Below are 15,289 nucleotides of genomic sequence, written 5' to 3'. Positions count from 1 at the left end.
TAAACTCTCAGTAGTGCTGGCTTACACCCATCAGGCAGGAGGTCTAACTTGGAATATGTTTAAATTCCGGTCAAGATAGATTGATACTACTTCCAGGATGGAATAGGTCCAGTGTAGACAACTTGCCGCCAAGTAACTGGTAGGTTTTCTAAAGGGATCATGCCATATTGGAGGCCATCAAGTTTCTGTTGCCGGCAGGTTGGATATCTGACAGTGGCAGTAGATGGATAAGCCTTGGTAAGCGGGAGCCCATACTACTGGGCCCATGTATAACCTCCATTCCTGTCCCCATTCTTATCACTTGGCTGTTAGACCAACACTGATGTGGCCAATGGCAGAGACTGGCTGATGTCATCTGGACAAGTCACTGTTTCTTGTGGTTGTTTAGTGCCTCTTCTGTGATGGAGCTCTCTGTTGGGCATTAACATGTGAAGCAAAGATCTTCACATTTCATGTCCACTTTTATAGATTCATCCACATGCCTCTTTCCCAGACCTCTTTATCTCCCACCCTTCTCCCTCCAGACTCTGACCAAGCAGATACGCCTTTTGCCAGTGCCCATACTTTCCACACAAAGTAAATGACCAGGTGCACAAGCCAAAACTCTGCCCGCTTAGAGGTATTCCCCTCACTGGTGATTTTTAGGACACTTCCTTAGGGGCTGCCTGTGGCACTTGGGCACTAGGACTGCTGCCTTTAGGTCCCCCACATCCTACAGCAGCGATGGAAGAAAGGAAGGCCAGGCCAAGCATGAGAAATAAAAAATCTTTACTGGGCCTAGACCAGGAGTCCATGGGTCTTGAGGACCTCTTTGTATTTGTCAGTTGTCTTCTCCATATTCTTCTCAGCTTGTTTCCTCAATCCCATGAGCTGCTGCTTCCTCGGTAATGGATCTTGACCTTCTCCTTCCTCCTCTCCTCCAGGGTGGCTGTCACCACCAGTACTTCCAGGCCACCTTGCGAACCAGGTGCCCCAGGTGAGCAAGCTTCAGAGTGGGCTTCAAACGCACAACCTTGAGGGGGCGGAGGGGTGGTGCGGGATCCCATTGAACACTTTGAGGCAGTCCAGGGCGGCCGGCCTCACTTAGTCTTGAGCAACAAAATGTCTCACACGGTTCCACCAAAAGATGCAGCTAGGTGCCCGGAAGTGGTAGGGGACCAAACATGGTAGAGGACCCGAAGTGGCAGGGGACTGGAAGAGGTAGAGCCCACGGGACCAGTTGGTGTTCATGCATTTGTGTTAGAAGACCAGGTACCACAACTTGTTTCTGTAGAAATTGCCAGAAATGTGGATGCCCTCACAGCGCATGACCAGCACCTTCCTGCCTAGCAGTAACTACTTGGCCACGATGATCGACTGCCAACCCAGGAAATGGGCTCGGCTATCCGAGTACCAGGACCTGCCCCACCGCCATCTGTGGCAGTTATTTGGGAAAGGCCAGGAACTATTCTGTAAAAGGTACATAAGTCTCCACTGCAGATGACGTGACCTCACTCCAGAACCCTAGAGATCTGTGTTGTTATGCACCCAGTGGGACTTGCCATGAACTTTGTAATTTTTACCAAGATGAGAAAATTCAAATATGCAAATACATAAGGAAAAAACAAAAATGCTTACAAATCTCAATTCCCGTCAAATCATCAACATCCTAGTGAGCATCTTTTTAGACCTCTATAAAATTACGTAAATAAAACTACCTATATAATTGCTGTTTTACAGCCTGCTTTTTGATTCAACAATATGTCAATGAATCTAGATATACCTCATCCCTTTGTTTGGATATATCATAAATTATTTAACTAGTTTGCTGTAGATAATGAGTTCTTAACTGGGTGGTACTGCCCTCTAGAGTATGTTTTGTGTCTAAAGAGTCAACCTATTGAATCATATTATTTTTTATTTTGAAATGCATATTATTTTGTTACAAATTTCCATTTATTCTCTTTTATATTACAGTTAGGTATATTTTGTTGTAGGTATCTATGATTTTCATTTCAGGACTGTAAAGGGAGTGTTACAAAATAGTTATAAAAAGGAGACTGAGTTGGCTAGGGTGGAGAAGCATTGCTGGTAGATGGACATAGAGTATTTCTAATTTTCAATATTACAAAACAAGCTCTGGTGAACATCTTTATTCATTCATTCTTTGGAATGGGTTTGCTACCTTAAAGGGTATGCATGTTTAAAATTTTGACACATTGCACCAGTTTACCAATACACTAACAGGGCATGAGAGTGCCAGTTCCCTCATGTACTCACCAACAGCAATGTAATCCTGATGTCTACAGAGGTCACTCTTCTCATAAGAGCTAGATAAAATTTTCTTAAAACTCATATTTATGTCCTGGGGTAAATTTAGAGTCCTCCCCATGATTTTGAAAGTTCTAGGAACTTAGTTTATTCCTAGTCACTTCTGGGTTTAATTTCTGATTTCACTTTCTCTGCCTTTTTTTTTTTTTAATAACATCTATATTGAGATATACTTCACATACCATACAATTCATCCATTTAAAGTGTACAATGCAATAGTTTGTGGTATATTCACAGTTATGCAACCATCACCACAATCAATTTTAGAACAATGTTTTCATCACAACCCTCCCCTAAATCCCATACCCATTAGCAATCACTCCTCATTCCAAACCCCCTCCTCCAATCCTCCAGCCCTAGACAATCACTAATCTACTTTCTGTCTCTAAGAATTTGCCTATTCTGGAGATTTCATATAAACAGAATCATAAAATATGTGGGTTTTTGTGACTGGCTTCCTTCACTTAGCATAATTTTTTCAAGGTTTATTCATGTTGTAGCATGTAGCAGTACTTCATTTCTTTTTTTATTATTATTTTTTCATGTCTTTTTATTATTGAATAATATTCTGTTGTATGGATATACCACATTTTATTTATCTGTTCATCAATTGATAGCTATTTTGGTTGTATCCACTTTCTGGTTATTATGAATGATGCTGCTATGAATATTCATGTACAAATTTTTGTGTAGACATATGTTTTTATTTCTCTTGGGTTTATACCTAGGAGTGGAATTGCTGGGTCATATGGTAACCCTATGTTTAACCTTTGGAGGAACCGCCCAACTCTTTTCCAAAGCGGCTGCACCATTTTACATTCCTATCAACAGTGTATGAGGGTTCCAATTTCTCCATACACTCAGCAACACTTGTAATTTTCTGTGGTTTTGATTATAGCCATTCTTTTGAGTGTGAATTTGTATCTCATTGTGATTTTAATTTGTCTTTTTCTAATAGCTAGTGATGTTGAACATCTTTTTATGTGCTTATTGGTCATCTGTATATCTTCTTTGGAGAAGTGTCTATTCAGATCATTTGCCCATTTTTAATTGGGCTATTTGTGTTTTTATTATTGAGTTATAATAAATCTTTATGTATGCTAGATACAAGCCCCTTGTAGATATATGCTTTGCAAATATTTTGTGCCATTCTGTGGATTTCCATCTTCAGTTTCTTGATGATGTCCTTTCAAGCACAAATGTTTTTAATTTTGATGATGTCCAATTGATCTATTTTTTTTCTTTTGTTGCTTATGCTTTGGTGTCATGTCTACGAAACCATTGCATAATCCAAGATCACAAAGATTTATGCCTATATTTTCCTCCAAGAGTTTAATAGTTTTAGCTCATACGTTTAGGACTTTGATCCATTAATTTTTGCATGTGTATATGCATAAATTTTGTGTTTATGCAATTTCAGTCTTTTGCATGTGGATATTCAGTTGTCCCAAAATCATTTGCTGAAAAGACTTCCTTTTCCCATTAAATTGTCATGGCATCCTTGTCGAAAATAAATTGACCATAAATGTGAGGGTTTATTTCTGGAAGTCTCAATTTTATTTCATTGATCTATATGTCTGTCCTCATGCCAGTTGCTGTTATGTCTTGATTACTATAGCTTTGTAGTAAGTTTTGAAATTGGGAAGTGTAGGTCCTTCAACTTTTTTCTTCTTTTTCAAGGTTGTTTTGGCTATTCTGGGTCCCTTGAATTTTCTTATGAATTTTAGGATCAGCTTGTCAATTTCTGCAAAAAAGACAGCTGGAATTTTGGTGGTGATCAGGTTGAATCTATAGATTAATTTGGGGAGTACTGCCATCTCAATAGTATTAAGTCTTCCAATCCATCATGTGGGATGCCTTTCCATTTATTTAGGTCTTCTTTAATTTCTTTCAATACGTAATGTTTTATAGTTTCCAGAGTATAGGTTTTGCACTTTTTTTGGTTAAATTTACTCCTATTTTATTCTTTTTTATGCTATTGCAGATGGAATTGTTTTCTTACTTTCGTTGTCATATTATTCATTTCAAATGTATAGAAATACGAATGATTTTTGTGTATTGATCTTGTATCCTGCAATCTTGCTGAATGCACTTATTAGTTCTAATAGTTTTTCAGTGGATTCCTTAGGATTTTCTATTTACAAGATCATGTCATCTGCAAATAGAAATAGTTTTACTCTCTCTTCCAATCTGGATGCCTTTTACTTCTTCTTTTTGCCTAATTGCCGTTACTAGTATCTCCAGTACAATGTTGAATAAAAGTGGTGAGAACAGACTTCCTTGTCTTCTTCTTGATTGTAGGGGGAAAACATTCAGTCTTTCATTGTTAACTATGATATTAACTGTGGGTTTTCATAGAAGTCCTTTATCAGGTTGAGGAAGTTCCTTTCTAAGTTTGTTGAATGTTTTTATCATGAGAGGTGTTGGATTTTGTCAAATGCTCTTTCTTCATCTGTTGAGACAATCAAGCCATTTTTGTCCTTTATTCTAGTGATAGAGTATATTATATTAATTGATTTTTTGAATATTGACCACCTTGCATTTCTGGGATAAATCCCACTTGATCATGGTGTACAATCCTTTTTATATGTTGCTGGATTCAGTTTGCTAGTTCATCTCTGTGTTTTGAAATTTTTTCTTTATGAGTATCCAAGTATTAGCCCAAATGTGGGGCATGGCTGCTTCTCCTTGATTTTTCTCCAAATACCACTGTAAAGATCATTTCTCATTCATTCTGGTACCTGGAATCTGAACTCCTTATGAGTCTTGGTAGGGAGCAAAGTCCATTTCTTACTATAGGAATTAAAACAATTCACTTTTGCAACTCCCCTGGCACTAGTGCAGAGGCATAAGATCAATCAGACACACCTTAGTTTGTATATAATTTGGGATCTAATGACACTAAAAGTAAGGTAAAACTAACTCTCTCTCTCTCTCCCTCTGCACAGTGGTAAGTGTTTGCCTCCCAGAACCAGACTTGAGGCGTAATTTAGGTGTTTTCCCCAGTTGCTTAGTCCCAACCTAGTTCTCTAGCCCTCCCAGTGCTTCCATGGGCTGCCCAATATCCTTTTAATGAATCCCTTTTTGCTTAACTCACCCAGAGTCCTCTTTTATTAACGGCAACTAGTAGCCTTGTCAGATAAAGACAATACATTACTGTTACTTAATTTATACTACTAATTCAGGAGATGATGTCAGAGATTGTTATCGAAGAACTATACAGTAAATAATTTAAAATTGAATATTTGACTTCCCTTTTTAAAGAAAGAACCTTGGCCATTTTTTCCAACATAAGCTCCAGCCTTCCACAACGTACTTCACTCCATGCTCTTTATTTTTTCTTCTCCCCACCCCATCCCAAAATTCCTGTTCATTTCTTAAGAGAGTGACTTATCTAATTCTGTTTTCTCCTGCCAATCCCAAATAAGTTCTCAAGATATTTTCACAAATAAAAAGACAGCTCTTTCCCTAAGTCAAACTAGTCACAGAATTTTTTTCATTCCATCACATTAGATATTCCATGTTATTTTGTCATAATCAATCTGACAAATAACAAAGATATCACATTTATTAAAACTTGCATTTGATGGATTATTCCATTTTTTTAAAAAATTGGAGACTAATATTTCTTCTTTTGGAAATTACCTGTGATTTTCTTATTTTTTCTCTTGGAATATTTGTCTTTTTCTTGTTATTTTATAAATTCTTTTAAGCTCTTTATATACAGAGAATGTTACTATATGATCATATATGTTGCAATCCCCAGGTTGTTATTTGGCATTTGGCATTGTTTGTGATGAAGTTTTGTTTATTTTACCACGCATAAACTTTGGTCTTGGTTTTTAGGAAATAAAACCTTTCATGGTTTTCCTTTATGACTTCTAGATTTTGTGTCATGCTTAGAAAAGCTTCTCCCACTGCCTCTGGCCCCAAGACCCTATAAATGTTTACCCGTCATTTTTTCTTCTCCACCTATCATTCATTAAAAACCAAGAAACTAATGTCCAGATTGATAAAATTGACTTGCCCATGGTCATACAACTAATTAAAGGTAGAAATAGACTACAAAAAAAGATGACGGTCCTACTCAAAGCAGTTCTGAATAGTGGTACTTTGTTTAATTTAAAACAATTTTTTTAATGTTAAGTAAGATTTTTCACCCTTAAAAATTCTGGCTGTTTTCTAGAAGCTCTTTATGATGTAAAAAGAAAATACTCTCTCAAACACTGATAATCCAAAAGACACAGTGGGATTTATTAGACAAATGTATACTCACTCTCGAGAAATTCCTTTATTAAGACACATGGGAAAATTTGCATCAGTTTAGTAAACCAGCTGCTCCTCCTAAGTCCTATTGCCTTAGAGCTGCTGTGTAAGAGTTAGAGCAACAGAACGCAGAGTATTCAAAAAAGCTACTATTCTTTCTTAAAGTCATATTTGGCATGTAAAAATTATTTATACACTCATTTTAAGCTGACAGCAATACTTTTGCCAGCTTCATAAATTATTAATATTTTTTTTACTATTTACCAGAATCTGTGAAGAATTCTTATATCTTGTTATTTTTAACAAGTGTATTTGTACACCTCTTAAACCAGCAGAATATTAACATTCAATAGTTACAGCTGTGCATGTCTTCTGAATTCACTATATGAGTTTCACTGATTTTTGCTTTCTATTATAGATTTATTTTTGAAATAATATAAAAATCTGTGAGGGGAAGTCATTCTCAGAAAGAGCTATTAGTATACAGACAAGCAATAATTGGTTATTTCCCAAATTAAGTCTTTTCTTAGCTGAATTTGGTTTCAAACTAATTTAGTCTTCATGCTTTCTGTAACAGTAAAAGAACTTTTAAATACAGTCTTTACTTTGATTAAACTCTAACATCCAAGAAATATCTTCAGAATCTGCCTCTTTAAAATACACCTGTATTTTTCAATAAATGTACAGTGAATTGTGTTCTTAATTTTTTTCCTTCCAATAATTATGATGAACATTCAGCAATAATAAAGCAGCTCTGGAATACAGCGCAGGAGAAATCAACAATCATCCCACTCATACAATAATTTATTTCATTTATGGATGTTTCCTTTCAATATTTCTAGATATAGTATATATAGCACATAGTTACAATGCAAGTGTTCATACATTTTGTTTTCATTTTTCTGTTATTATGATGTCATAAAACTTTTGGTATTGCCATTTGATTGACATGAATTGAATTACCACAATATTCCTATGAGGATATTTCACAGTTTAATTAATTATTGTTTTTCTTTCCAGCTACCAGAATATTTCTATTATGTCTTTGTTGTTTATATTTCACATACTTTAAAAAGGATTTGAGGCTGTATAAAAACAAAACAAAGATTATTGAAATAGAACTAAAGAAAGCTTTGTAAAGGGTTTAATAAATAAATATGCTAAAAATCAGTGTTAATTTAATTAAATAGCTCTAAGTTTCACTCCAGAATATACTTTCATACAACTGTGTCTATGATAAGACAACACAGGTAGAAAAGCGTGAGCCTATATGTATGTAAGTGTGAGTCTACATACATTTGAGAGTGAATATTTCATTTATAGAACTATTTACTTCCAGCTTCTTTAAAATTGAAGCTTCTTCTATTTTATATATCCTATCTTTGTCAGATTTTGTATTTGGGTAATGCTGACCTCATAAAATGAGTTGAGAAGTGTTCCCTTATTCTCTAATTTCTGAAAGGTTTGTATAAGATTAGTATTATTTCTTCCTTAAATATTTGATAAAATTCACCAGTGAATCCATATGAACCCAGCATTTTCTTTGAAGGAAGTTTTTAGATAACAGATATAATTTCTTTTTGTCTTGTGTCAAATTTGATAAGTTGGATTTCTCAAGGAATCTGTCCATTTCATCTAAGTTGTTGAAATTGTTGGCATAATGTTGTTAAAAATATTCTCTCATTTTCCTTTTGATATCTGTAAAGTCCATAGTGAGAACCTCTCTTTCATGCTTGATGTTAGTAATTTGTGCTTTCTCTTTATCTTGATCAGTCTAGCTAGGGGGTTATTGATTTAGTTGATCTTTTCAAAGAACCAGCATTTGCATCTGTGAATTTTCTCTATTGTTTGTTTTCTATTTTGTTGATTTCTGCTTCTATCATTATTATTTCCTTCTTTCTACTTTAGATTTAATTTGCTCTTTTTTTTTAAACTTTTCCTTTTTTTTTTGGTGAGGAAGGTTGGCCCTGAGCTAACATCTGTGACCATCTTCCTCTATTTTGTATATGGGACGCTGCCACAGCATGGCTTGATGAGCGGTGTGTAGGTCCATGCCCAGGATCCAAACCTGCAAACCCTGGACAACCAAAACAGAGCACGCGAACTTAACCACTACGCCACCGGGCCAGCCCCTAAACTTTTTAAGATGGAACCTCAGGTCATTGATTTGAGACTTCTTTTCTAATATAAACATTTAAAGCTCTAAACTTCACTCTAAGCACTGCTTTAGCTGCATCCCACAAATTTTGATATATTGTGTTTTCATTTTTACTAAGTGTTCTAAACATTTTCTGATTTCTTTGGTCATTTCCTTTTGACCCATTTATTATTTATAAGTGTGTCATTTAATTTCCAAATATTTGGGGTTTTCTTCAATAATGTACTTATTACTATTGATTCCCAGTTTAATTTCACTGTGTTTCAAGAGCATAATTTGTATGATGTAATCATTTTGCATTTATTGAGACTTGTTTTATGGCCAAGTATACTTATCTGTCTTGATAAAAAGTACCATGTGCTATACATGGTGACTGACAAATAATAATGTACAACTGAAATTTCACAATGTTATAAACTATTATGATACTAATAAAAAAAGTACTTGTGTGCACTTGAAAAGAATATCTATGCTGCAGTTGTTGGGTATAGTGTTCTATAAATATCAATTAGGTCAAGAAAGTTGATTGTGTCGTTCAGGTCATTCGTGTCCTTGCTGATATCTTGCCTAGTTGTTCCATGAATTGGTGAGAGAGAGGTATTAACATCTCCAAATACATTTGCGGAATTATCTTTTTCTTTCTTTAATTCCTTCAATATTGCTTCATGAATTTGAAGGTCAGTTATTGGATGGGTATACAATTATGATTGTTATGTCTTCCTGTGAATTGGCCCTTTTATCAGTATGAAATGCTCCCTTTTGTCTCTGGTAATACTGTTTGGAGCTATTTAATATATTAATATGGGCACTCCGTCTTTCGCATGCTTACAATTTTAATGGTTATTTTTTTTCTGATTTACTTTCAACTCGTCTGCATATTTATATTTTAAGTGTCTCTTGGAGAGAGCATATGGTTGGGTCTTTTAAAAAATCTATTCTGATAATCGTTTTTAATTAGATTGTTTAGTCCATTGTCATTTGATACAATTCTTGATATGGTTGGACTTGGGTCTAGCATGTTGTTATTTTGTTTACTGTTTGTCCTCTCTATTTTTGGTTCCTGTCTTCCTCCTTTCTTGCCTTATTTTGGATTATTTGAATATTTTTTAGAATTCCACTTTATTTTACCCAGTGTTTTTAAAAATTTTATCTAGAATTTATCTTGTCTTTTTGGTTACTTTTTTGCATTTTTTTAAGTAGTTGCTTTAGGGATCACAATATATACCTTTAATTTTTCACAATCTACTTTGAATTAATATTATATCACTTCACATAAAATATAAAAACTTTGCAATTGCATTGGCCCATTTTCCCACTCTCTACTGTCCTTTTGGCTATAGTTGTCACATGTATTATATTTACATATATTAAAAATTCCATAAGAAAATGTTATAATTTTTGCGTTAAATTAGCCTGTGTATTTTAAAGAAATTAAGAGGAAAATAGCCCTTCATATTTATTCAGATATTTACCATTTCAAATGATCTTCATTCCTTCCTGAAGATCCAAGATTCCCTCTGGTGTCATTACTCTTCAGCTAAAAAACTTCCTTTAGCGTTTCTTGTAGTACAAATCTGCTGGAGATAAATTCTCTTAGTTATCTTTTATCTATGTTTTTATTTTGGCTTCATTTTTGAAGGATATTTTCACTGCATATAGAATTCTGTTTGACAGAGTTTTTTTCTGTTAGCACTTGGACTGTGTTCCGGTATGTTTTGGTTTCTGTTGTTTCTGATAAGAAGTCAACCATTTACCATATCACTGTCCTGTATGTTACATGTCATTTTTCTCTTGCTGTTTTTCAAGACTTCCCTTTATCTTTTATTTTCAGCAGTTTGACTATGATATGCCTAGCCATTATTTTCTTCATATTTATTAAGCTTGGGATTTGCTGAGTTCCTTGTGTCTGTATTTTTATTTTCTTCAACAAATTGAATACATTTTCAGCCATTATTTTTTTCAAACTTTTTTTCTGCCTCATCCACTCTTTATTCTCCTTCTGTGACTTTAATTTCATATATCTTGGACCTTTGGTATTGTCACACAGGTTCATGAATATCTGTTCATTTTCTTTAATCATTCTTTTTCTGTTCTTCAGATTAGATAATTTCTATTGATTTATCTTCGGATTTACTGATTCTTTCCTTTGTTATCACCATTCTGCCGTTAAGATCAAGCAGTGAATTTTTTGTTTCAGATATTGTGTTTTTCGATTCTGGAGTTTCCATCTGGTTCTTTTTCATAATTTTTAGTTCTCTTCTGAGTCTTTCTATTTTAATTCATTACAGTGTATTTTTCTTTATCTCATTAAGCATGGTTTTAATAGCTGGGTTAAGTCTTTATCTGCCAGCTTAAGTCAGCTAATACCAACATCTGAGTCATCTTTAGACTGACCTCCATTCATTATCTTTTCTCTGTAGAATAGATCACATTTTCCTGATCCTTCATATGTCATATATTTGTGTTGTATCTTGAATATTGTGAATTTTATGTTGTGGAGATTTTGGATTCTGTTATAATCCTCCAAAGAGTGCTGGTCTTTTTGTTTGAGCATGCAATTAACTCAGTTGGATTAAGACAGCAAACTGTGTCTTTTGGGGGCAGCTCAAATCTCAGTTTAGTTCTTTTGTACCTGAGCTATTTGCAGTGTGCTCATATTTCAGAGGTCAGCTATAAACTTGGTTATATTTTAGATATAGAATTTAGGGATCCCTCTTTGGTTTGCTCTTTTCTACGATTCCACTCTCACCTTCTAATGACTCAGGTTGCCCTGAACTCTGTATTTTGTTTCTTCAGGCCAGAAGGACTACAGATTATTGGAGTCCTGCACATTGCCACAACTGTGGCCTGACTTCAGGCTAAACTGTCCACCACCTAAAAATGTGAAATGCCTGTGCTATTCCCTTCTCCTAATTTTTCAATTTTCCTCCCAAAACTACTTGTTGTTTTTCACTTACTCTCCAGAATCTTCAAGTAATTATTTTATTTTGTCCAAAGTTTATAGCTGTTATCTGTAGAAGAATTAGTGTTTTAGGAGCTAATTCAGTCATTTAAATAATTCTTTATTCAAATTTTTTTTCTTTTGAAAAGATGTTTAAGGGGCTGGCTCCAGGGCATAGTGGTTAAAGTTCGGCATGCTCCACTTCCGTGGCCCAGGGTTCATGGGTTCAGATCCCAGGTGCAGACCTACACCACTCGTCAGCCATGGTGTGGCGGCAACCCACATACAAAATAGAGGAAGATTGGCACGGATGCTAGCTCAGGGCTAATCTTCCTCATGCCAAAAAAAAGGAAGATTGGCAACAGATGTTAGCTCAGAGTGAATCTTCCTCACCAAAAAAAAATAAAAGATATTTAAAAAATTCTCACAAATGCCCTCTGCAAACTGGCAAAGAATGCAGATATATGCAAAGAAAAAAGTTACTTCTTTTCTCCTCTCCTTGTCAACTCCCACCCACTGGAGGTACCTATTATTAACAATATATTCTATCTCCCTACCTACCAGATCTCCAGACTCACACACAGTTGTATTAAAATATAAAGGATTTTCCTTTTTAAAAAATGGAATCAAACTATACCCATTGCTGTGCAGCTTTCTTTTTCTTTTTCTTTTTTTTTTTTAGAGATTTTATTTATTTATTTTTTTCCCCCAAAGCCCCAGTAGATAGTTGTATGTCATAGCTGCACATCCTTCTAGTTGCTGTATGTGGGACGCGGCCTCAGCATGGCCGGAGAAGCGGTGCGTCGGTGCGCGCCCGGGATCCGAACCCCGGCCGCCAGCAGCGGAGTGCGTGCACTTAACCACTAAGCCACCGGCCGGCCCAGCTTTCTTTTTCTTAGTGTGTCTTGGACAAATTTCTAGGTTAACATATACACATCTAACACATTTTTAAAAACTTTAGAAGTCTAGATTTTCGATTGTCCATATAAAATATGAGAAGACAATGTCTTGAAGGTAGGAGTGGCATTTCCCATCAGTTCTTGCCACTTCAGACCCCAGCACCGGTCTGGATTAGCAGAGAGAAAGAAAGAGTAGCTTCAATACTGGCTCTGGGATCCTTCCAGATGAAACAAAACTGGGGTCTCTTTCTACAGAGGATTACAGCCACTACTGTTAGAAATTGTACAGTGTCTTCCTTGTGCAAAGAGAATTTCCTGAGAGAATTATAATAATTAGAGCAAAACACAGAAGAGAATTTTCCATTATTAAAACAACTGATGAAGCAGTTTTTATGACAACACTCTAAAACTTTGTGTAACTGATCTCTTTTCCTTATATGGCGGGTCATTAGAGTCAACTGGGAGTAGATCCATGATAAAATAGAAACTAAGAATAGTAGGACTGGATTTTTAAAAAAGACGAATGGTTTTATGACCATTTATGGAATCTTATCCGCAAATTATAAGTTTATCATCTTTTGTCTATCTAATCATGTTGTCACTTGAAGAGCAGCTGGAGGATTAAATTTTCCTAAATCTAACATCAGTTGAGATCTTTATAACACATTTCATCTTTTTTTTCCTTTTGATCATGTGAAGCTTTAGCTCTTTTCCAGAGATATGAGATTTTTGCCTGAGAGATCTGTATGTGTCAGGCTGTTTAAACACAATGCCAGAACATTCATTCAGTTCAAATATATGTATCCTGATACCCAGATTGACTGACATTTTGCTAGAATTGATTAAATTTGTTGTGATGTTAATACAATTTAAGCCTTACTAGTGTTTCATCAAGATTGCTTTATACTCTGGCATGGGTTAAAGTAAAGGATCAGGGGTTTTAGTTGCAGTTATCAGAATCTAGCAAGTTTAAGCAAGAAGGGATTTGTGACGCATTAATAGTTTGTAAAATCTGTGAGAAGGCCAGAGAACTAGATGTGGGTTGCTGCACAGCCAGCAACAATAGCAGCCAAGAGAAACATCCAAACAACGTCCTAGCAGAAAACCACTGCCACCACCTCACTCTGATTGGCACTTATTATACTAGGGACCAGATACCAGCACTTCAAGCTCCAGCACTTCTCCAGAAGAGCCAATGACTTTGCTATCATGTTTGCAAGAAGAATCAATTTCCTTATGTGTGACCATCATCTCACATTGCTCACTTCCTCTGATTAAGTCTTGTGCAGCCTGGAAGGACCCAGGCTACTTCTGGAACCCTAGATGCAAGGGATACCAGGAAATGTAGTTTTAATTCTCCAGTCTCTGCAGTTCAGGAAGGAACACCCAGGAGGGGTTGTGATGGGTGTTTAGCACAGATGTGTTTGGTGGAGATGATTTGTAAAAATACTGAGATATGCTCTGTTTTTTGTGAAGCCTGGGGAGGAAAAACAATATTTTCCGATACATAAGAGGTTTAAATGCTTTAGTTTTATTTGAATTGAATGTCACAAAAAGGAAGCAGAACAAGACAGATGCTGGCTTGAGCTGACTGGGGCTGGGTGGTTTGTGCTTATTCTCCCCAAATGCATTCTAGCTACAAAATATTACTCGTGGAGAGGCAGCCCTGTGCAAAGAAGCCTCCTTACCATACTCCTGGGAACAGAGAGTGGACTCAGGCAGTAACTAAGATGTTCTCTGCATCATCAAGACTTGAGTATTGAGTAGAGGAGTCATCCAAGAAGTGGATATGAATTTTTGTAATCAAACTTAGCGCATAAAATGTAACTTTATTTTTACGTGATTGAATTTACTTTCTGTCTCAAGGCCCCTTTGGAACTGATTCAAAAAACTTAATCTGGGGGCCAGCCCAGTGGCGTAGTGGTTAAGTTCTCACGCTCCACTTCAACAGCGTGGGGTTCGGGGGTTCGGATCCCGGGTGTGGACCTATACACCACTCATCAAGCCATGCTGTGGCAGCATCCCACATGCAAAATAGAGGAAGATTGGCACGGATGTTAGCTCAGGGACAATCTTCCTCATCGGAAAAAACAAAAAAAAAAACAAAAAAACACCAAACAACTTAATCTGGTTACTTCCAGATCAACTCAGTCAAAGTAGTGCTTTTGCCACCATTTCAGATTTGAACTTAAACTTGGTTAATTCAAAATTTTTACCTCCCTCTCCTAAAGTAGTTATCTGAGTTTTGGGAGAACTTAGGAATGAAGCAATGGTAGACAAAAGGGTGTCTCATCCATGATCTCTGATCTCCACAGATTCATGATGAGAAGGTATACCTTGTTCCTTGTAGATGCCTGGGCATGAGCCTCTGTTTGTGTTGCATATGCTAACATCTGTGTTCCCTCTTACTTGTCATGAGAAGGATCCACTTTACACATGATGGCATCCACTCATCAAGATCCAGAGCCTCTCCCCACCCACTGCTCTCTCTAAGCCACCCTGTATCCTGCTCAGGGTCTCAGGAAATTTTCACATGCTCCCTCTTGATCATTTGGGGTCCTCATAGAGTTGGGGGAGGTCTCAGGCCCTCCTTGCTTAGACATGCCGCGACTGTAACTTCACTAATCTGGTGTGGAAGATATCTCTATAAGCCTTGCTGCTTCAGGACCCCTGTACTCCCCAAAGCCTCAAAACTTCTTTGGGGTCTCTCTGGTT

The 15,289-nt window shown here is 36.2% G+C and overlaps 1 pseudogene; it reads right to left on the bottom strand.

The window, feature by feature from the left end:
- Positions 1-777: 777 nt before the first annotated feature.
- On the bottom strand, positions 778-1,414 carry LOC147914754 (large ribosomal subunit protein uL13 pseudogene; annotated as a pseudogene).
- Positions 1,415-15,289: the final 13,875 nt, after the last annotated feature.

The sequence above is a fragment of the Ceratotherium simum genome, chromosome 17 (genome assembly GCF_057802395.1).
Source record: "Ceratotherium simum simum isolate JZ-2026a chromosome 17, ASM5780239v1, whole genome shotgun sequence".
Lineage (NCBI taxonomy): Eukaryota > Metazoa > Chordata > Mammalia > Perissodactyla > Rhinocerotidae > Ceratotherium > Ceratotherium simum.
Note: the sequence above shows the minus strand (reverse complement) of the source record. Positions and strands in the feature narration are given on the sequence as shown.